We start from the raw sequence: 22401 nt of genomic DNA on the forward strand, positions 1-22401 counted from the left end.
ATATACAAACAAAGCTAGATTCAGCAGGCCTGGATCTAGTCTATGCTACAGCAAACAAGGTGTACCAATTTCAGTAAGAAACAGTTAGAATATGCAGGCACTATAAGCCTTTAACCAGAAATTCCCTGCTCGGAAGGGCAGAGTCCAGCCTCTCCTCCCACAATATGAAGGTCTCTCCAAACACCATTATATTGGGCGACTTCAACTACCCAAACATAGACTGGGAGCATTACTCTAGCTCCAACACCCTAGCCCAAAGGTTCCTAGAATTTATAAACTCAAATGCTATGGAACAACTTGTTACCACTCCCACAAGAGGGGAAAACATACTGGACCTGATCATCACCAACACGGGGACACTATGCTCCAGACCAGAAGTGTATCCCTCACTGGTAAGATCAGACCATAAACTAATCTCACTGGATATTCACATCCCGACCCCACCCCCTGCCCAGAAAACCACAGTGAAAAACTTCTCTAAAGCAAATTTCACACGCCTCAAAACCGAGGCAAAATCCTTCAAAGCCCCCAGGCCTGTGGAAAATACGGCCCAGACCGCCCAATCCTTTATAAACGCATTCTATGAACACCTCCAGGAATGCATGGATCATGCAATCCCAAATAAAACCAAGACCCAATCCTCCAAAGGCAGACGTCCTGTCTGGTGGACCCCAGCCATAAACAAACTATACAATAGAAGGAGGAAGCTACTACATGATAGAGCAAAATCCCAAAAAGGGAAGGCATCTCTGATCAGTATTAGCAAAAAACTACGGGCACTCATAAAATCGTCTAAGGCCAGCTTCGAGAGAAAATTGCACAGGACACTAAGGATAATCACAAGGCTTTCTTTAGTTATGTTAGGAACCTAGGTGGGAATTCCCAGATATGCTCAGAATTAGTCCAAAATGACAAAAAATACACCAAGCCCACAGACATTGCCAACATCCTAGCTGACAGGTTCAGTGCAAACTTCTCCCTCTCCCCACCAAAAGGACAAATATCTATCCCAACAGAGTGCTGCCCCTGACATCTCAGATGCTCAGGTAAGAGCCGCCCTCTCCAAAGCAAAAACACAGCATCAATGGGACCAGATGGTGTCCCGGCTCGTCCTACATGAACTCCAAGAAGAGCTAAACCCAAACATAAAACTACTGTTCAATCTTAGCCTTACTACAGGATATGTACCCAAAGAGTGGCGTACAGCAACAGTGGTCCCTCTCCACAAAGGTGGTGCCTCAACGGATCCTGGAAACTATCGCCCCATAAGCCTGACTAGCTTGGTCTGCAAAGCTATGGAAAGGATCATCATGGACCTCATAAATAAAGATATTGGGGACCTACAGACACTGGATCCTACCCAGTTTGCCTTTGTTAAGGGCAGATCCTGCCTCTTAAACCTGGTCGATTTCTTTGAAACAGTCACCAAGGCCATTGATGAGGGGAAGGTGGTCCACACAGCCTACCTGGACCTCTCAAAAGCCTTTGATTCAATACCCCACTCGGGCATTATAGATAAGCTCACCAGCTTAAATATAAACCCCTATGTCACTAGATGTGTTGCAAACTGGCTCAAGGACAGAACCCACATGGTTAGAATTGCTGGAGCCATGTCAGACTCCAAACCAGTTACAAGTGGCGTCCCACAAGGCTCAGTCCTGGGACCTCTCTTGTTTCGGTATATATTTCTCGGCGGTACAGACCAACACGGAAGGACTGTGGCTGACCAAGTTCGCAGATGACTGCAATCTGGGCGCCATAATAAACTCTCCAGCCGACACAAGCATCCTGCAAAAGGGCCTCATAGAAACAGACAACTGGTGCCAGAGCCATGGCCTCAAGCTAAACGCCAAAAAGTGTATAGTCATCCCTTTTGGCAAAAACAAAGTGCCCACAAATTACCACATAGGTGGTAATCCATTAAGTACAGAAGAAGTCATTAGGGACCTGGGGACCCAAGTTGATAGCAATCTCTCATTTGACAACCACATGGCCAAAGTGGTTAGAAAAACATTTTATATAGCTCACCTAATCATGAAGGGATTCACATCTAGATCAGGGGAGGTCATCGTACCTCTTTACTCATCCCTCATCAGGCCCATAATTGAGTACAATGCCCCTTTGGGATGTACCTTACCAGACACCTGCAGCAACTGGAAAGACCCCAAAAGTACCTCACCAAGAGGATCAAAGGGCTCAAACAGATGCCATATGCTGCCCAGTTAAAGAAACTCCAGCTCTACTCAGTGGCATACAGCCTGCTCAGAGGCGATCTGTGCCTGACGTATAAAGCCATGTCCAACCCGAATTAATGGACATGCTGCACCTCAGAAAATCCAAATCCCATCGAGCTGCGCTACCGAGAGACTTGAACCTCAGCACTGAAATAAATAGGACATGCTGGAGGGACAGATTCATAACCCAGAGGCTCCCTTCACTCTGGAATAAAATCCCAGTCCAGGTTAGGCAGAGTCCCACACTGACTCTCTTCAAGAGGAATCTTGATGAGTGGATGGGAGATCGTAGGTTTACCCCGGCTATCACTTCTGTGTCACTGTTAGACAGAGGCACAGTATACTAACCTCAAAAAAGGCATAGCAAAATTAATTTAAAATGGGTGGCGAAAGCCAAACACACTCTGGCTAGGCTTATAAATGCCCTAGGGTAGATAGCCTAGTATGAACCTATGAACCTATGAACAAGAGTGCAGACCGCAATCCTTCTTAATGTAAAATAACTGGCCTGAAGCCCAAGTGCTTAAACCAGAACTAATACACTTTTAGAATAACAGACACTGAGCTCTCAATCAGCAGTTCCCAACTTAGAAGGATGTAAGCTACCTGTCCTGCCACCACAGTGCAGGCCACAAACCTTCCTAATGTAAAACAACTGGTCTGAAGCCCAAGTGCTTAATCCAAAAGACTTAGAAATGATAGCTACACTTTAATCAAGTTACTACCAGCAGTAATAAATACAACTGAATACTTTAAAGAATGCCTGGATTAGTGCTCAAGTTATACAAACAAAGCTAGATTCAGCAGGCCTGGATCTAGTCTATGCTACAGCAAACAAGGTGTACCAATTTCAGTAAGAAGCAGTTCAAATATGCAGGCACTATAAGCCTTTAACCAGAAATTCCCAGCTCAGAAGGACAGAGTCCAGCCTCTCCTCCCACAAGAGTGCAGAACACAAACCCTCTTAATGTAAAATAACTGGCCTCAAGCCCAAGTGCTTAAACCAGAATTAATACACTTTTAGAATAACAGACACTGAGCCCTCAATCAGCAGTTCCCAACTTAGAAGGATGTAAGCTACCTGTTCTGCCACTACAGTACAGACCACAAACCTTCTTAATGTAAAACTGGTCTGAAGCCCAGGTGCTTAAACTAAAAGGCTTAGAATGAGTTACACCAAGCAGTAATAAATATATATAACAGATAACGTAATAGGGGTTGTGCTTATAAATTGAGAAATGAAGGGTGAAACTTTGAAATTATGAATGAGAGAATGCAGGTAAAGTTTATATTAGGAATATGCTAATAGGGTAGTAAGAGGAGAAATGTAAAAAACAGAATAGGCTGATGTGAGGAATGATCTCTTTATAGCATCTTATAAAACAGACTGGAACATTGTATGTAATATACAAAATTCATTGTATGTAATATACAAAATTTGCGAAGGGAAAGTAGTCAAGCATTTTTGGCAGATAGTGAGGTAACTAGATAAGAGGGTGAGGAGTAGTAGTATCCAGTTTGTGTACAGAACCTGATTAGCTACTGTATGCTGAGTAAACTATTTATACTGGTAAAATTTTGTAGTCGTTCTTTGTGAATTGTACAGTATTAAGGTTTAGGTATCTTTACAGTATGATAGAAGCATATTGGGATAGTGTGTTTTGAGTAGTGTTTTTTTTTTTTTTTTTTTTTCCGAATAGTAAAGTGGTTTAGTGTTTAATTTCTGGAGTGGATTTGTTTCACCATACTTGTGTCTGGTATGACAAGGAGACTAGAGAGTAAGTTAAGCCAGCAATTTGCTAGCAGTCAGCCTTTAGCGGGATAGCAAGGGTTAAGCACAGAAAAAAGTTCAAGCTTTGTGTGATTTCTTTGTGACAGGGATTTGTTAATTTGCATTTATTTAACTGGTAAGCTTACTGTGCAAAGTTTTCTCTTTCCAGGGTGACCCAGGAGCACACACTCGTTAAATGACTTGCTCAGAGTCAGACAGTTGGCGGATAATTGTGGAGGGGGTCAAATCATATACCTTTTTAATAAAGGAAACAGTTCATTAACTGCTCAGAGTCTAAGACTAACTGGATAGTACGAGACTACTGTTAAAGCAGAAAGATGAATAGATGCATTTTTTTTTTCATTTTATTTTTGGTTAGATGCAGGAAATATATTTTTAAATGCTTGTCAAATGTAATTTTACTAAGTAAATGTTAGTTTCATCATAAAGTTTTACAGTTTTTTTCACTTGGGCATAAAGGAACTATATACCTTGTTAAATGCTAATATTGGTCTAATTTATGCTGTAGTGAAATATCATGACTGTAATTTGTGTAGTGTGATAAATTTAGTCTCTTGTGTCACATGTAATCATTTTATTTGGGCAGTTGTAAGTTGTTTATGAGGATTTCCAATGTCAATTTGGCTGTTTGGAAAATGTTTTTACGTGAAAAGCTTTGCATAAACACCCTGTGACACGTTCAGAAAGGTCACATTGTGCGGTATAAAGAGCAGCACTTGATGGAAGCAGTGTTTTGATCAATAAGATTTGTTAGCATTCATTGGGGGCAACTTCTGCCCTAATTGATGCAGTTAGCAATATATTTGTTCATTCATTCATTAACTATTACATTTTGACATATATTGTGTTATGTGCTAATTTGATTTTTCTGTTATGATTTGCTGTAGGCATCAGATTTCATGGGTTTTAGTGTTTACAGTGTCATTAGAAACTGGGTTATCTTGGGCCCTCCTGTATCTTCACAAGTCCCAATATTTCCACCAAGACTAGAACCAGACACCTTAGTCTTTTAAAAACAGATAAATAAAACGCTGACAGAGCAGGTTTATAACACAGCACTTCCTAAGCTTCAGGAATAACCTTCCCCTGCTTAAGTAGTGTGACTCACTGTCTTCCTCTACCTTCCTTTTAAACATAACGTGGATGATTGGGTGAGTGTTTGTTTGTTCCATTGACTGTATGACTCTCTCTTGTAGAAAAGAGGTGTAGCATGAGGTGAGGGTGCAAGGTGTGAATGGTTATAACACTCAGTGGCTTTGGAATGTCTTGTCTTGTGGATCTATGAGAGATTGATGGTGCGGGTCATAATTGGTCTGAAGAAGTCCTTTGTTTTGATTATGGTAAAAGCTGTTGCCCATTTGGTCTCTGAAGAATTGCTTTGTCTTTGTTTCATTTTCTATTTTATTTTATGGAGTTTAGTGGTGGTCTTGTTGGCTCTTGGTTTTGTTGTTTGTTATCCGTACACCTGGTGCATTGCCGAACACTTCTCTGGATTTGAATTTGTGTAATCCTTCACAGCTGATTTTTACCAGACATGGGTCGATAAGTGGTTGTCAGTCTTATTACTAATGATTTATTCCTTGTACAAAAGACAAGTCTGTTTTGTAAACCGAGATGTGATGTCCTGGGACGGAGCCCTATGAATACGCTTTCTCAAAGCTTTTGAATACTTAATGGTTAAATGGAGAAAACCATCAAGATGGTGAAACGTAATGAAAAGAGCTGTAGCGTTGGCTACATGGATTATTCTCTTGAAGTGTAGGAATATGAGCAGGAACTGACTTTCTTAGCTGAGCTGTTAATAGGCAAAAGATAGCAACAGATTCCGAAGCAAGTTTTATGTAGTTCAGATAGATTTTGGTTACCCAGTAACAGAGAAAAAAATGAAATGTTGGATAGAAAGCAAAAACAAACTACTTTTGTGGCAGAAACCGCTGAAGGCTGCGAGGTTTACAAATTGAAGGCAAAGTGAGAATACAAAATCTGAAACCGCTACCAGAGGTGGTTAAGCCATTGACCTATTGTGTAGTCCATGGTGTGATTCCTTCAGCCACCATTTGCCTTCTATGGGAGTCTGAGACAAAGCATGGGATCATAGGAAGTTACTAGGCTATTGGCTCTGAGGCCCTTATAAGCCTAGCCAAGATTTTAGCCAAGTCAGCACCCAAAGCCCCTGTCCAGCAGGGACACAGGTGGAATCCCAGAGGTGTGTTTTCTGTTTTCCATCTAATTATCCAGGTTGCACTTTAAAAAGGGAGAATGAGGTGCTCTGCTTGATGTGGAGAGGGAGTCTGTTCCACAGATGGGGGGGTGGTCTCTGGGACACATCTGTCCCACCAACAAGTCCTATTGATGTCACAGACTAGGTTGAAGTTGCGCGTGTGGGTTACTTGAGTGGAGCTTGACTTGCGGATATGCAGCAGTCCCATTAAGGTGGGGTCTGAGATTGCTTTGTATGCCAGACAGAGGTCACCTCTGAAGAGTCTCTATGAAACTAAGTAGAGGGACAATCTGTGTAGGGTAGATGTTTGAAGTCCCGGATTCTCCTGTTGAGGAACCGCTGTGCTCTCTCCAGCTGCTGCATGTGTTTTGCGAGGTAATTGGCCATACAAGGGAATAATACAAGGATGTTATGACCTCCTTGTCCCTGAATGAGATACCCTTACTTATGAGGTAGGCCATGTAGAAAGCTTTCCATACAACGGAAGCAACATGGTGGTCAAAAGTCTAGATGCCCAAATCCCTCACTACTGATTGTGTGCTTAGGACATTGTTGTTAATGTGATATGTGGGGACGTCACTCTCCGCAAAGGGGATGATGCATTTTTTGGTGTTCAGCTTGAGGTCCTGTTTCTGGCACCAGTCGTTTGTTTGAGTGAGACACTCTTGGAGGATGTCCACATCACTTGGGGAATTTATGACTGCGCCGAGATTGCAGTCATCTGCAAACTTGGTCTGCCATAGCTCACTGGGTTTGGCCTGCACCTCGGAGAAGTATATCTTGAATAACAGAGGCCCCAAGACCAATCCCTGGGGTACGTCGATCATTAGGGGTCTACTGCTTGAGGTGGCTTTCACTATTCTGATTAGGTGGGTTCTATCAGTGATCCAGTTTGCTACCCATAGGGATTGATGCCTAATTGAGAGAGTTTATCTATTATGGAGTGGGGAATAGTGTCAAAGGCTAGATCAAGGTAGGTGGTGTGCACAGTCTTTCCCTTGTCCATGGCTTTGGTGACTGTCTCAGTCGTCGGCCAGATTTAACAGATATGACCTCCCCTTGACAAAGCCAAACTTTGTGACATTGAGTGTTTGTAGGTTGCCAATGTCCCTGTTAATGAAGTGGAGCCAGTACTCAGGCTGTGGTTGAATCGGGTGCTTAATGGTGCTGCAAGTTTATGCCTGAATTAATGTAGGATGCAGCCTGGGATGTTATCAGGCCCCATGGAGGCTGTATTTTTTGCCTTTGAGAGGGCAATGATGATCTGTTCCCTAAAGATAAGGGAAGGGGGGCAAGTACTGGGGATGTCCCGATTTACTGATGGGCTGGACAGAGGGGTGAAGTTTTCACTGAATCTGTCAGCCGGCATGGCTTAGGAGTGACAAAGGAGGTGGCTGCCTTGGGTGCAAGCCAGTAGGGAGTTTGAGAGGGTGTATTTTTTTGCCCTACATACTGCATGCTATTGGCCTTCAGCTGTGGCTGAGGGGGGAACTGAATGGGGATTGCCCAGGATGCCCTTTGTCTCGGCTGTAGATCTGCTCTTAGCAAGTTAATTAACTAAACTGTGCTCCTAGGATGAATCTGAAAAATGTCTATGTGGATCAGTGCCCTACTGTAGTTACCCAATGCAAATACTGATAAATGAAATAGCTGATAAAGTAGTCAAACCAAGATCTTGTCTGCTTCATGGAGAAGTTGGGGAAAGCTATTCATGAGGAGTTATTGCAAAGATTTTACAGGAGGCTAAAAAGAAAGCAGAGGCTAGGTTTGACTCTCGTGTATATGAAATGTTTGGAAGTAATTGTTTTGTTGGAATGAAGTTGAGAGAAAAGAGAATAGCATTGAAATTAATTCAAAATAAAAACTTAATGTGTTGTACAGTACACTACCTTTTCTGGGTTTTGTGAAATAATTTTGAAAATAAACAGTGGAATGTCTTGTTTTGTGAGTCTTACTTGGTTAGAATTTTATCTAGCTCACTTCTTTCTTTTTCTAGGCCTTTTGTGTTTTAAAATGACACCTGCTGTGTTATCTAAAGCTCCATTTGTGTTGAGAATGTATCCACATGGTAAATGTAGATTGTGCAAAATGATATTGTGGGGAAGTAAATTTTAAATTAAATGGTAGTGTTGAAACTTAAAACGATTTTTCACATGCCAGCTTTCTATGGCTGTTTATGGGATTAAGTATGGATGCGTAGTAAGTAAATCCATGTATGACAGACTAAACGTAGGGTGACACATCTCCAACAGTGTCATCACACTTTCAGCTTTCTGAATCATTTCCATGAACATTTCTAAAGTATTTAGTCCTTGGCGCCATATCTTTCAACCTCTCCATTGAAGAAATCTGGACAAAGACAGAAATAATGGGGGGACAAAGGCCCAAAAATGGGGACAGAGTTTAAATTTTGCTCCTATAAACTTAGAAAGTTGTTAGTATAACAGGTTTTGAATTAGTATATTTTCTGAAGGATCTGAAGTTTAAAACTCAAATGTCTGTCCTCATTTAGTATCATTTAGTGACTTCAGTCCTTAAGGATTTGCCAGAAAATCACAAATTTTATGAGGAACAGACAAAAAAATAGTAGGTAAAAATCTAGACGTTCTTCGAAAAGCGGTACAGTTGAGAGGTATGTTTGGCGCTATTTGTGCACCAAGGGGAGGAGATGAAACATAAATTTCTAAATAGATAAAATAAAGATTAATTTTCAAATATAAAATATTGGTACAAATTGTATGAGTGGTATATCTTAAAAGTTTTTTATTTTAATTATAGGTACAGTGTTTGTGTTAATTTTGCTTGTTGGTGAATTAATCACTTAATTATGTAACTGAATTCATTAAAATAAGTATACAAAGTGAATTGAAGAATACGTAAAAAAAAAGTTGGTCTTCCAGTGAAGGCAGCTTGCTGAATTGTTAGCAGAAGTGTATATTAAAGCTGTCCTGTTGCTTCGTTTTTGAGCATGTTTATGTATGAAGAGTTGCAAATATCTGTACAAGACAAATACATCAAAGCTGCAGATCGAGGAAGAGGAGTAATTAGGTATCACAATCAGTCCTGTTGAAAAATATGGAGACACTGAAGTGTGATAGACGAGTCACAGAGGACGTCCACCAAAATTATGTAACCAAGTAAACTTGTAGTGCAAAGGAGGAATACATGTCCAGTGAAAATAGTCTGGTGAAATTCTCTAGAGTTGGTAGGCCAGAACGTAGATGTATGGGTCGTTACAGAATTTAAAATGACCATAAGGGATGAAAAGTTTTGCTTGATTAGAATGTCTTTTTGTGTACATTTAAGAGTTTTGATTTTAATGTAAGTAGCTCAGGGCATGCTTAAATTTAAAAATGATCAGTATAACAGAATGCATGCTTGCCTCATAGTTATATATAGAGAGAGCTTAACTTTTAAAAAGGCAAACATGAGTTTATAGTGTGTCATGCCTTAAACTTCCTTTACAGAAAGTCTGTATTCAGATAACCCCTTAGGGCATTCAGAGGCCATGCCGCTTGAATATCCGTATGTCCACTAACTTTGATTTTTCTGTCTTGACTGATGCATTCATGCCAGTAAAGCCAAACCCTACTAGTTGTAGACATAGTGGTTTACTTGTGTTATGGGCTTGGAATTTTCAGAGAATAGCTTAATCCACTTAAGGTACACTGATGCATATGACATTGCCCTTTTTATGGGCGTGATACTTTCAGAGAGAGATCAAACAATCCCGTTATGCTGTATTGACAAGTGTGTAAGAAAGTGGGAAGTTGGGTATGGGTTATGTGGTTTTATTGAGCTGACCACTGAGTTAATTTCATATGGTGCATTTCTATATAATTCAGCTTGACTGTACACCTCAGAGAAGGTAGACCTCATCCCCTCTGGTTTGTTTTCACTTACTAAGCATCTTTCATCCTCTGTGTCTCTGTCATTCTAGAATACTTTTAGCATGAATCTCAAATGTTTTAGTCTGGGACCAAGCTTATGTTTTTTTTCTAGCATTAGTCAAAGAAATGTCAACATTGATGTAATTTAAGAGAATAATTTGACCCATGCTTCACAAAGCATCATATGGCTGTACTTCAACAATTGCATAAGTTTCATGTCAAATCCTTTGCCTCTGGCCTGTCAAAATGCTTGCTCACAGTAGGAAGGTGCCTATGAAGAGCATTGTTGTGTCTTGCCTCCAGTCATTCTACGGGATTTTTGTAATAGAATCCAATCGGCTCTGCTAAAATCTTGCGTGTCACACTAGGTAAAATTGTTACTTTGGGTACCAAGACCAGTCAAACTTGTACTTCTACACAGTTCTAAGGTATTTCTGATACATAAAGCACACACTTGTGCACAGCCCCTAATTTGTAATCTTTTCCTTGCTGTATTCTTCCCGCATTCTTAAAAATCCTCTGGTAGCAGTTCATAAAAAAATATAGAAGATGGTTAACTTGACTCATAGCATAAGCTGCTAGTCGTCATGCCACAACAATTTCTTATCTTCCTTTCAGTAAGTAGGATGGCATGAACTTACATGTGTACTGTACTGCAGCTAACAAACGTTTGTCCATATGTTCGTGTACTGTGTTACATGCCCACCCTTGGTGGTCACTGTCAACCCTTACCAGACTGTGTGCAGCTTGATGGCATCCTCCTCATGTTTAATACTTGCTGTGAAGTCTAATAATCATTTTGTTGTTGGTTGTTTTAAGCCTCTCTTTCCTGGTGTAGTATGGAACCCTTCTACTGTTCTACTGGCAGACCTCAAATACTTGTTGAGTTGTAGTTCTGTATTTGTGGAGTTGCTTAACCATCTGAGTGCAGTTTCTGATTTGTTACGCAGTATTGCATTTGTTTTCTTACTGGCTGGATAGTTGACTTAATGTTGTATATACATATTATTTTCTGCCATTAACCAGTCTTTATATTCACACCTTTCTCATTGATACCACTTAACGTTTCTATTTATGTTGTGTTGTCTAGTGGCTATTCATTACCATTATTATATCTGGAGTTGTTCTTCCTGTCCTCTACTGAAAACAAGCTATGAATTTTTGGACATTATGTTACACATTCCTGGTCAACAAATATAAATAAGTTTACTGCCAAGAAAAAGTGTTCATATATTTAGAAGGGTGTGCCACCAAAATTAATTTATACAAGATGAGGCTAAAGTATTTTGATTTTTTTTTCTGTGAGGTGATCTCTGTGTCATTATTGCCTTAGTCTTAGTACAGTTGCTTGACAGCCCTAGGAATCAAGTATCATCTAGGATTTATTCCTGTCCTCCTCCATACCAATTCAGTGATGTAGAAATTCAGTGTAGTGATGCAAAGGCTGTAAAAAATAGTTCTTTGCCAGCACTGTGGCATAGGAGTGTGTGTGTGTGTGTGTGTGTGTGTGTGTGAGTGTGTGTGTGTGTGCACATGCCACACCCATGTCTGCTGAGGTGGTTATGTTAATGCTCAGAATATCCTACCTATGCAGGTTGTCGCCCACTGTTAGCTGTCACCTCACTACAGACGTAGTTGGTAAGATGGGGGGGGGGGGTTACGTGAGCCAATTTGATTGCCATTGCTGCTGATGGCCAGCAAAGAGAGAAGATGAAGAAATAGGGGAAATGTGGAAATGTTTTTTTGATGCTTTGCATAATAAATCCTTAAGTTTTCCTTTTTTGTAGTGCTAGCTGCATCTAGTTGAAGCAGTAGTCTCTTCCAGGAATAACAGTGGAAAATATTTTTTCACTCTGTGACAACCAAGAAATAGTCCTCAAGGAAACAACTGTCTTTTGCTGTCTTTGTGGTATACACTTATGGACCTAGAATGTTAGCATGGACACAGTTAACATTACTTCTGTGCTGACTAAACAGTTGTATATTATATTTATCTCACTCTGTTTTGAGTATGACTGGTTTAAGTACATCTAAACTGCGTTCATTTGTTTTTCTTGATTTCAGCATTTCCATTTATCATGTCTCACAGGAAGGTGACATCATTCAACTTGCCATACAAGCAGACGCACAGAGCCAGCATCTGATGTAAAATCGGAAGTGTTTTTATAGCAATTGGAACTTTCATAAGGATGATCTAATTTCATGAACTTTTGGAATTAAAATTTTTATTGAAAAAATTCAGAGCATTTTGACTGTCCTTGCTTAATTCACTATGCAGAGGATGAAACACCAGATACAATTCCTTTAGGTATGTATGTCGTAAAAAGTGTTTTTTTTATCTATAAATTTATTTTTATGATAAGAGTTTGGAAAAGTGCTACATATGTATTATGAAAAATGTAATAAATACTGTACAGAGTTTATTAAAAAATGCAACTTACTGAGTATATGTGCATTTATGTTGATGTTTATGCATGGAATCCTCTGTGCATGTATGTTGATGTTTATGCATTGAATCCTCTTTGATACACTTCCCTTTGTTGGTACCATTGACATCATGAGTAAAGTGGTTGTGTGTATTGAAAATTTGGAAGGTGAAATCCATTACCCATAGTTTGTGTTATATGTGTGTTACTAATTTTTTTAGATGCCTTTATTGAATTAACCACTTGTGACATAGGCAAAGTTAAATTTATGTAAAAGTAATGAAACCATATTAAGTTGAAATTTACACAAATATTGTGCATCACATAATTTTTTCTATACAATATAATCAAACCAAACTAGCGTTACATAAGTTCAGTTCTTGCCTTCTCTTGAACCGAATTCCTCCTTTAAAATATTTTTCTGCAAGTACTATTCCTATAATTTACTCCTACTCATATAAAGATCCTATTTCTTGTTTGTTTGTCTGTTACAATATTCACTACTTAGTGTGGTTGGTTTAGACTTTGATTTCAATTTTCTAGTTTTTTTTTTTTTTTTTTTTCAGCAGCCAACAAACTAAACTTAACATGGCCTTACTATGTCTAGACAATTCAGGTCCTGTATCCCTGCTCAAAAAATAATTTCCTTGGTTATACTCATTTGCTTGCCCAGGATTCCTGGCAAAGAGTACTTTGTAGGATCATAGGGTCATAGGAGGTTACTAGGCTAATGGCCCTGGGGCCCTTACAAACCTAGCCTGGAGTTTATCCACAAAAAAAGAAACCTCAGTCAGCACCTGTCGCCCCTGTCAGTGAGAGACATAGGTGGGACCTCTGGGACAAGTTTGTGGTTTCCCATCCACTCATCAAGATTGCGCTTGAAGAGGTTCAGCGTGGTACTATGTTTGACGTGTGTGTGTGTGTGTGTGTGTGTATGTTTATATATATATATATATATATATATATATATATATATATATATATATATTTTTTTTTTTTTTTATTTAATCTATTCCAGAGATGGGGCAGCTTCTGGGAGATAAACCTGTCTCTCCAGCTGGCTTTGTTGATGTTTCATATTAGATTTAGGCCTTTTGAGTGGGTAATGCGCGAGGAGTTAGACTTATGGATATGGAGCATCTCTAGTAAGGCAGGGTCTGATGTTGCCTAGATCACCACTAAGCAATCTGTACAATACCAAGTAGAGTGATAGTGATTTGAGTCTGTCTGCATAGGACAGGTGTTGGAGGCCATGGATTCTCTTTGTGAGGTATTTCTGTGGCCTTTCCGCTTGGGAATTTTTAAAGTCTGTCAACTCATTACACTCTGAGAGCATGTGCTCCCAGATACCTCTTTCTTCCCCATTACACCTCCAACATTTTTCATCTACCTAGGAAAAATTCTTTTGGAGTGTGCTTTGGCTATAAAAGTAGTTGTGCAAACACTTCCTATCAAAAATCATAAATCTTCTACACTTTGTTGCATATTTGGGAGCCATGTATATATTCTCCTTGTTTTTTTTTTTTTTTTTTAACAGCGCCTTCTGTTCTAGATTCAACTAAAAGCTCTGCCAATGCAGGTCTTTCACTTAAGATTCCCCTATCCTTTCTCTTTGCCTATACTCTGATATCAGTCCCTGATAGGAAAGGCAAAATCTACCCTACAGTCATAGGCAAGTACTGGGTTAGCTGCCCTTGCAGGCCATTTGAAGCCAAGCTAGTTCCTCTTTTTGGCTTGAAATAACTTATCCCATTTGGTTGTAGATGGGCCTTATTCATCCCATGGTTGATAATTCTGTATTACCCCTAATGAGAATAATTGGGATCATACTGAAGATAATTTGAGGGGACTCATGTATGGGATAAAGTAGTTAGGAACAGCACCTGTCCATTAGTAGTACAGGGGGCAGTCCTGGGGTAAATTTTCTGTTTCCCAGCCATAGATTTAAGTTGTGTTGGAAAATGGATAGCAGTGAATGGTTGTGTATGTGAATGGGGAGTCTGTTCCATAGCAGAGGTATCCTGTGAGAAACATACCTGACCCTCCAAACTGGGAGTCTGTTCCATAGCAGAGGTATCCTGTGAGAAACATACCTGACCCTCCAAACTGGTCTGTTGATGTTGGGGAAGAAGTTTAAATCCCTAGACAGCAGTAATGGTTTGGGGGGGTGCTTTGTATATGCGACACAGGTTACCTCTTAGCAATCTGTAAGATACCGACTATAATGACAGGGCTTTGAGCTAGTCCAAATGACTTCTTGACCTGTTCCCATTCTGTTTCCTTTCTCTTTCTAATTATTTGTTCCTCAATGTCTTGGTTCCTTTGCCAGCTTCCTGCAGTAAATTCCAGCCCTCTCTTGTCTAGTATGTGTATGTCTAATTGCAGTCATCACTATCGGCAGAATCTCCTTTTTCCATTCCTATGTTGGCTTAGTTCTTAGTATAATTTCTTCTCCTTTATGAATATAATATTCTGTATTGATTGTTATTCTCCTTAAGGATCTTCATCCAGAATCCCACTCTTTGCTTACTTCTTGAATTAACCCCCATGTTTTCATATTAATCCCTTTCCCCTTTGAATTATAGCTTTCAGCTTGTGTTGTGTATAAGAACCTTAACCATGCAGCTGTAAAATATCCCTTCAAATTGGATAATCCTAAACCTGCTTATTTTATTGGAAGGATCAACTTATCCCACTTGACTCGTGCCCTTTTCCCCTCCCAGATAAATCTTTCAGCTCTTTAATTAGTCCACAACTTTTTCTCTTGTTGGTAAAAATATGCCTGACCTATGTATAAAACTAATTTGACAAATATTTTGCTGCTTGTAGCTTGTTGTCCATATTCATAGACAGACACCAGTTTCTCAGTTTTTGTATAATCTTTTTAGTCTCTTAACATGTATAATTAGCTGCTAGAACCGAATCCTTTTCAACTCACACCCCTGAATACATTTTATCATGTCACCCTAAATCTGGATATTACTGTCCATTTTATGTGTGGGTACATAATTTATAGCCATCTTCTTCAATTTTATATGCAAGAAACACTCAAAACTGTCTCATAATGTTCCAGAACACTGAGATGTCCTTTTCTGGTTCTGCCCGATGTAAAATTAGTATCATTAGCAAATAAAGCCAACTTGTACCAAGTGTATCCTTGAATTTCCAAGTCCCTTATTTTCTTTGCCAGTGGTTCTAAGTATAACGCAAATAAAGGGAAAAAGGACACTCCTGTTCCTCTGTTCAGATACAACTTGGAGAGGAACCCTCCAACTTTGATTTTTACCTCCACTCCTTCATAAATCCTCCTAATTAACTTTATTATATCAAGAAATGCAAAGGTGGTGGTGCTGCAGTAGCGTTGTCGCCTCACAGTTAGACGTTGCCCGTTCGATTTTCAGTTAGAGCGTCTTCTGTGTGGCGACTTGTGTGAATGGGCATTCCTTCGTTGAAGGTTATGCATTAGGCCTGGCAAGCCAGTACATAAAAATCTACTGCCAATCATTAGCGGACCAGAGTTCCGCTGTGGCGACCCTTAAACGGGAAAAAGCCGAAAGACACAAATATCAAGAAATGCAAATGCTTTTATTGCCCTTCTCCTGAAATCCCAGCTTACCCAGTGGGTCTTGATGCAGAGACGGCATTCAACAAACAGAGGTATTTTCTCCCATTCTGCTTCCTGTGGATCATCATTAATGTCTTTCTGTCTTTCCATATCACTGTTACAGTATTCTTTACAATAGGGATCCCCCGCCAAGGGCAGCCCAGCATTCGGCCAACATACCAAAGCCTTTTGGTTGTAAAGGTTATGCCGTACATCACACACATGCTCCCCATGCATGTCATAGGGCATAAAGGTGATGTCCAGATGTACCATTCTCAAAACTTTGTTGCCAGTCAAAATGCCATCTTCATTCGTTGGTCTGAATGCCCATTTGTCTGCCGGATACATTACCTTCAGATAAGTGCCCTGTTGGGGGGTTTTGATTTTATCTATCTTCTGTTTGCCTTGTAATCTGGTTGTTGGGTTTCATGTCATCCAGAAAGGGGAAATGCCAGTGCAGGGGACAAATTCCCCATAAAGATTGTCACAAGCAGTGTTTGTTCTGTTTAGGTGTTTCTCATGACTATACGTCTTGCAAGATTTGTCAGACCTTTGTCCCTAAGATGTTGAGGAATCTGCTTTCTTCCCTGGTGATTTATCTTGAGAACCAATGACTTCAGTTGTTGGCTAAGGGTACCATGGAAGGAGCTTCCCGGCCTGAGGGTTTGTCATTTACGAAGAAAAAGGCCAAGAAAGTTGGGTCTGATTTTTCAGCTCTACTGCTTCCACTGGACATCTTTCTTGAGGCTGGTGAAAACCTGGATGAGCGTCCGGTTTCTATCTCGGATTCCTCTGCCGCAACCACTTCGGAGGCCTTCATGGACCTGATGCCATGCACATCCATGGAGGTTTGCAGATGTCTGCCTCAGATGTACGAGGGGAACCATGGCTAGTTATTACTGAAGGGACTAGGGGTATTCGGCAAATTTTAGTTTGGGAACAGCTCCAGACTACCGTTACTGAGTGCTGTCAGGGGTCAGAGCCTCAAATTTTTCAAGGCTGACATCCCACTCAGAAAGAAGCCGAAAACTAAACCTATTTTACATGCTTCCAGAGATCCTCCGAGTGAATGGCAGAACTTCACTCAAGGCTTGTTTAGTGCCCTTATGGCTCTCAAGCCTCCGCAGGGTGATTCTGTTCCTGTTTCTCCTGGTCTTCTATCCCTCCTATGAGGCCGGGAAGCAGGATTCTTCTGAGGAGGATTCTGTTGATCTGATGAAGAGTCCCTAACTTGTTCTTCCCAGATTCCTTCGCCACTCTACTGTGGTTTTGAGGAAGGAGAGTTTCAGTCCTACTCTCTTTTTGAGGAGATTTAATTTGGTGGTACTGTTTCCAGTATGATGGAGTTTTTTAAATGGGACTGTCTGATGTTCAGAAGAAGTACTATGAGCTCTTACAAATGGAGTCTAGTAGGCCCTCTGCTGTTCCTCTGTTTCTTTTTGTCTGGCTGGATGCTTTTACTACTGTTTCCCAGGCTTCTGATTCTCAACACCCTACTCCCAAAAAAACTGAGGTTTTCTAAAGTGCCTGAGGAATGCAAGTTTCTATATATATATTAAGCGCTTTCGTCCCTCCACAACGGGGACTTCATCAGAATACTAAAAACATTCAATCCAATCACTTTTATACCCTCGTGACCTATTGTCTCAGCAAATAGTTCCAGAATGCATCGGTAGATAGAATGGTTAAACATGTGATAGAAAACGTATCATATTTAGTTAAATATTCCTGGCATTTTTTAGGGCTTTTGAAACAAGAAATTTGGTCAAAAGAATTAACCTTTCTAACTATAGATGTAAAAGATTTGTTTTCATCAATCCTGAAACTAGAAGGGTTAGAATTATTTGAGGAGACCCTGTATGGCCGGTCTTCCGCAAGTCATGATGATGTGAATTTGGTGTGAATTAATGGCCCTAATATTAGAGAACAATTACATTTTTTTGAAGGCCAATATTTCCAACAAATAAAAGGCATAGCAGTGGGGGCAGCATGCACCCCAGTATATGACAATATAATGTTATTAGATTGGGAATTGCAGTATATTTTCCAGAGTAAATATTGGTCCAACATTGTATTATATAGAAGGTTTTTGGATGATATGTTTATATTATGGAAGGATGAAGTGTGAGATACCAGGATTTATAAAATACTTAAATGACACTACTGAATTCTTAAATTCACCTTTTGAATACAATAGGTCAAGTATTAATTACTTGGACACCACTATTTCATATTCAGAAAAAGGGCATAAGAGTACACACTCCAGTGTTTTTCTTCACTTTACCAGCTGCCATCCCTTGACACAGAAAAAAAGTTTGGTCAGGGGGACAGGCTATTAGAATAGCCTGTATGACCTCAGAATTTGAGGATGTAAAAGAAGAATTGGCCACTTTAGGTAATATGTTTAGAGATAGGAGTTCTCTGAATAAGTTAGTGGACGATATTATGCAGGGGGTACATGCAGAGTGGGGTAAGAGATCTATACCACTTTTAGGGTTAGACTGGGCCAACAAAAATAGTTATGATGGTCCTATACAAAACAAGAAATATGAAAGGGCATGTGTTATACAACACAGTTCCCTCACGTATTTTAGGGTAAATCAGGACATCATAAAAATGGTAGGAGTAGAACCCATTTTCATTAGTAGAGTGGGAAGGAATGTAAAAGGGTTATTAGAGAACAAGGTGAAGGCAAGCCATGGTGTCAGCAATAGCACAAGACCTTGTGGTAATTGTAGTCAGTGTCGTTTTATAAAAAGTGATGTAGACATTACACTGGAAAACATCGTGAAAACCAAGGTTACATTCGAGAAGGGGAATTGTCTTACATTTATTTGGCCATATGTGAATTCTGTAAAGGATACTATGTAGGAAAAATAGAATATACGAGCATACATATGAGATTAAAAGTAAGAGAGAGACTAATGCGCTATTTAGACATACACTTTTATGTGAGAATTATATTAAATTTAGATTTGGGATACTGGAAGTAATAGAAATGGATCCTAAAGTGGATGACTGGAAGAATATTTTGGTTAAAAAAGAGTTGCAATGGCAACTAAGACTTGCTGCAACTTTACCACCAGGTATGAATGAATCCTTGTCCATAGCCCCAATATTAAAGGAGAAAGCAGACAAATTTTGAAATGCAGTTTAGGTTTTTATTATTGAGTTTTTAAATGGGTGTATTAATTTAGATAGGATGTATTTTGTGATATGACACAAATTTATATGATTGGTTCTTGAAATAAAAATACACATACAATCATTCAGTTATTGAATTTTAAAATGATGCTGCAATGGATGAAGTGTGTCAATCACTTACATCACAATGGTATAAAAGTGGTTGGATTGAATGTGTTTTTAGTATTCTGATGAAGTCCCCATTGTGGAGGGACGAAAGTGCTTAATACTTGGAATAAAGTTGGTTTTATTGCTGATACTCCAGACGTACATTTTTATTCTATATAAGTGCCCCTTTGCTGACCCCTCTGTGGTGTCAGTGGCTTCTGATAAATCTTCCAAATCATTGCCTTCCACTAAGTTGTTGCCTTCTGATAAGGGTAGCAGAACGATGGAGAGACTAGGTAAGAAGGTGTATATTTCTGCTACCCTGGCATTTAGAGTTGTTAACTGTTGGACACATATGACTAGGTACATTTTGCCTCTTCTCTCTCAAGCCTGTCAGGATATTTCTGATCTCCCTGATTCTGAAGGGAAGGCCTGTAACCTTGCATTGCTTGTGACAGTCTCCAAAGTAGCTTACCATTCCATTAAGTGCAGCTGATGCATCATCTAGGGCTGCTGCTTTTGGATCTGTTTTGAGGAGATTATTCCTGGCTCAGACTTCAGCCTTTACCTGATGATATCAAGGCTAAACTGATGCTCCTCTGGGTAATAAACATTTGTTTGGTGCTGCTGCTGTAGAGTGGAATTCCCTGCAAGAAAAGGGCAAGGCCTTACATGAGTTGAAGCATATTTTTATTTCCCCTGTGCCCAAGATTCAGAGGAATTATCCTAATAAGCCTGTCTTTCTCCATAGACAGTCCCACCCTCCCCCAAAGGTAAAAAGGTGGTAGAAGGGCTCCCCCCTGCTAAGGCTACTCAAACTCCTCCTACTCAGAAGCCACCTTTGTCTGACTATCCTGTTCCTCTTAGTCACGTTCCTGTTTCCCTGTCCCTTCTTATTTAGATAAAAATCACCCAAGATTGTGGACATTTCTCTGCCTCCTCAATAACAATTGCCCCGTTTTCCAGAGGTTCTTCAGGGCCTTTTGGCTTGAACAATTTGAGGTTCCAGCTCCTCACAGGGGGAAGGGGTTTTACTCCAGAATGTTCTTCATCCCCAGGAAAGAAGGCACCTGGAGACCCATTCTGGGTCTTTCTCAGCTAAACACCTTTTTGAAGGTCCATTCTTTTTGGATGCTTTCTCTTCAAACCTTGTTTCCTTTGCTACATCCTCAGGCTTTTCTAGATTCCCTGGATCTCAGGAATGCTTATCTGCACATACTTATTCATCCCCCTTTCAGGAAGTTTTTACTTTTTACATTTCTCTGTTGGTTCCTGGCATTTTCAGTTCTCTGCTTTGCCCTTTGGCCTCTCTATTGCTCCAAGGGTCTTCACCAAAGGCCTCGCTCCTGTGATCCCTTTCTGCAGGCTAAGAGGGATACAGGTCTTTCCGTACCTGGATGACCTGCTTATTCAGACCTCTTCCCAAGATATCTTACTTCAGCATCTGCACTTTACCATTTCTCTCTTGCAAAGCTTGAGGCACACTGTAAATTTCCAGAAGTCATTCCCGACTCCTTCTCAGGATCATGTTTTTCTGGGTTGCAGGATCCAGACTGTTCCAATACTGGCATCTCTGCCTCCTCCCAAGGCCTTAACTCTCTTTGCTTTCTTTCAATCCATTCTCCCTTTGGCTTCAGTAACAGCAAAATATTTTCTGACTGCTCTGGGTTACATGGCTTCCACCATTCCTATTCTACCTCTAGCCAAGCTCCACATGAGAAAGCTTCAGTGGTTTCTAAAGTCAGTTTGGCTTCAGCGTTCTCATCCTTTTAGATTTTTCAAGTCTTACTTCCATGGCTTACACTGGAACTTCGGTGGTGGATTCATCATTGTCCCTCAACCCAGGGCTTCTTTTCAACCTCCACTCCTCTCTCAGGAACTTTTCACAGATGCCTCGGACTTGGGAAGAGGGGCCACCTTCAGTCCTTTGAAGGTACAGGGCCTTTGGTCACTTCGACAAAAGAAAGACCACATCAGTATCAAAGTGATGAGAACTCTTCTGTTGGCTTTTCAGGCTTTTCATTCTCTTTCTTCCAGGGCCTCTCAAGATTCTCACAAACCACACAACATAAGTCTTTTAACAATTCAACAAGATTTGCGTTTTGCGCAGGAATAAAAGAGGCCTTTATTTAATAATGACATTTATGTTACTGTTAATACTTTGGAGGAAATCTTTATAACCAAACCTTCTATTGTCTTTTTCATGTCCTTATGGAACTCTGCACATTGTCTGTGCTCTGTATGTGCTGTACTCTCCCTCTCCTTCCTTGATTCCTGGACCTTTCTTTGATAGGAAGAGGATTCGTTGGTGTAAATGGTGTTAATGTTGAAGTCTTTGGTGTCAGGTTCAAAGACACTACTTCCAAAAAAGACGCTACTGTTTGTACATTCCTGGCTCCTTTACTGCTTGTTTGTGAGGGTAAAACACATCCTCCTAGTGTATTATGTGAGGTATGGTATTCGTTTCCTCTTGCGACTGAAAAGAGGCTGCCTGACACGTGATGTGAACATCGCAAAAGCGCTTACTTCCTTATGATATTTAAATAAAGCTATGTTGTGCCTAGCTGTGTTGGATCGGTACTTTATTTTTCATACATTCAGTTTGTTTACTAGAACAGTACCTTCACCCTGGTCTTGACTGCTCTTTGTTTTTACTTTTGCGTATTTCAAGACAGGAACATGGCAAAAGGCAGTGAAATAGAACCAGCCTACAATCCAGATAGGAAAATGACATCCACTATGAGAACAGGTGCTGACCGCTTAAATAGGATTTTAAATAGAACAGCAGCCTGTTATTGGATGCAGCACTGACCCTTCAAGTGACATCCAAGAAAGAAGGTGATTGATATGTACGCTTCTTGTACAAGTATAGAGAACTAGAGAAGAAGCTCTATAAATTTAAATGCTTGCAATGGCAGCATTTTCATCTAGAAGTGTCACTGC

At 40.1% G+C, this 22401-nt stretch overlaps 1 long non-coding RNA gene across 1 annotated transcript in view; it reads left to right on the top strand.

Annotated features, from left to right (window-relative positions):
* LOC122807672 overlaps nucleotides 1–22401 on the top strand; it is a 575220-nt gene that overhangs the window by 69137 nt on the left and 483682 nt on the right. Inside the window, exon 2 of the long non-coding RNA XR_006365713.1 lies at nucleotides 12202–12445. This is a non-coding gene — a long non-coding RNA (uncharacterized LOC122807672). The remainder of the gene's footprint in view (nucleotides 1–12201; nucleotides 12446–22401) is intronic.

This window comes from Protopterus annectens, chromosome 7.part1 (assembly GCF_019279795.1).
Source record: "Protopterus annectens isolate FY-2018-M chromosome 7.part1, PAN1.0, whole genome shotgun sequence".
Classification (NCBI taxonomy): domain Eukaryota; kingdom Metazoa; phylum Chordata; order Ceratodontiformes; family Protopteridae; genus Protopterus; species Protopterus annectens.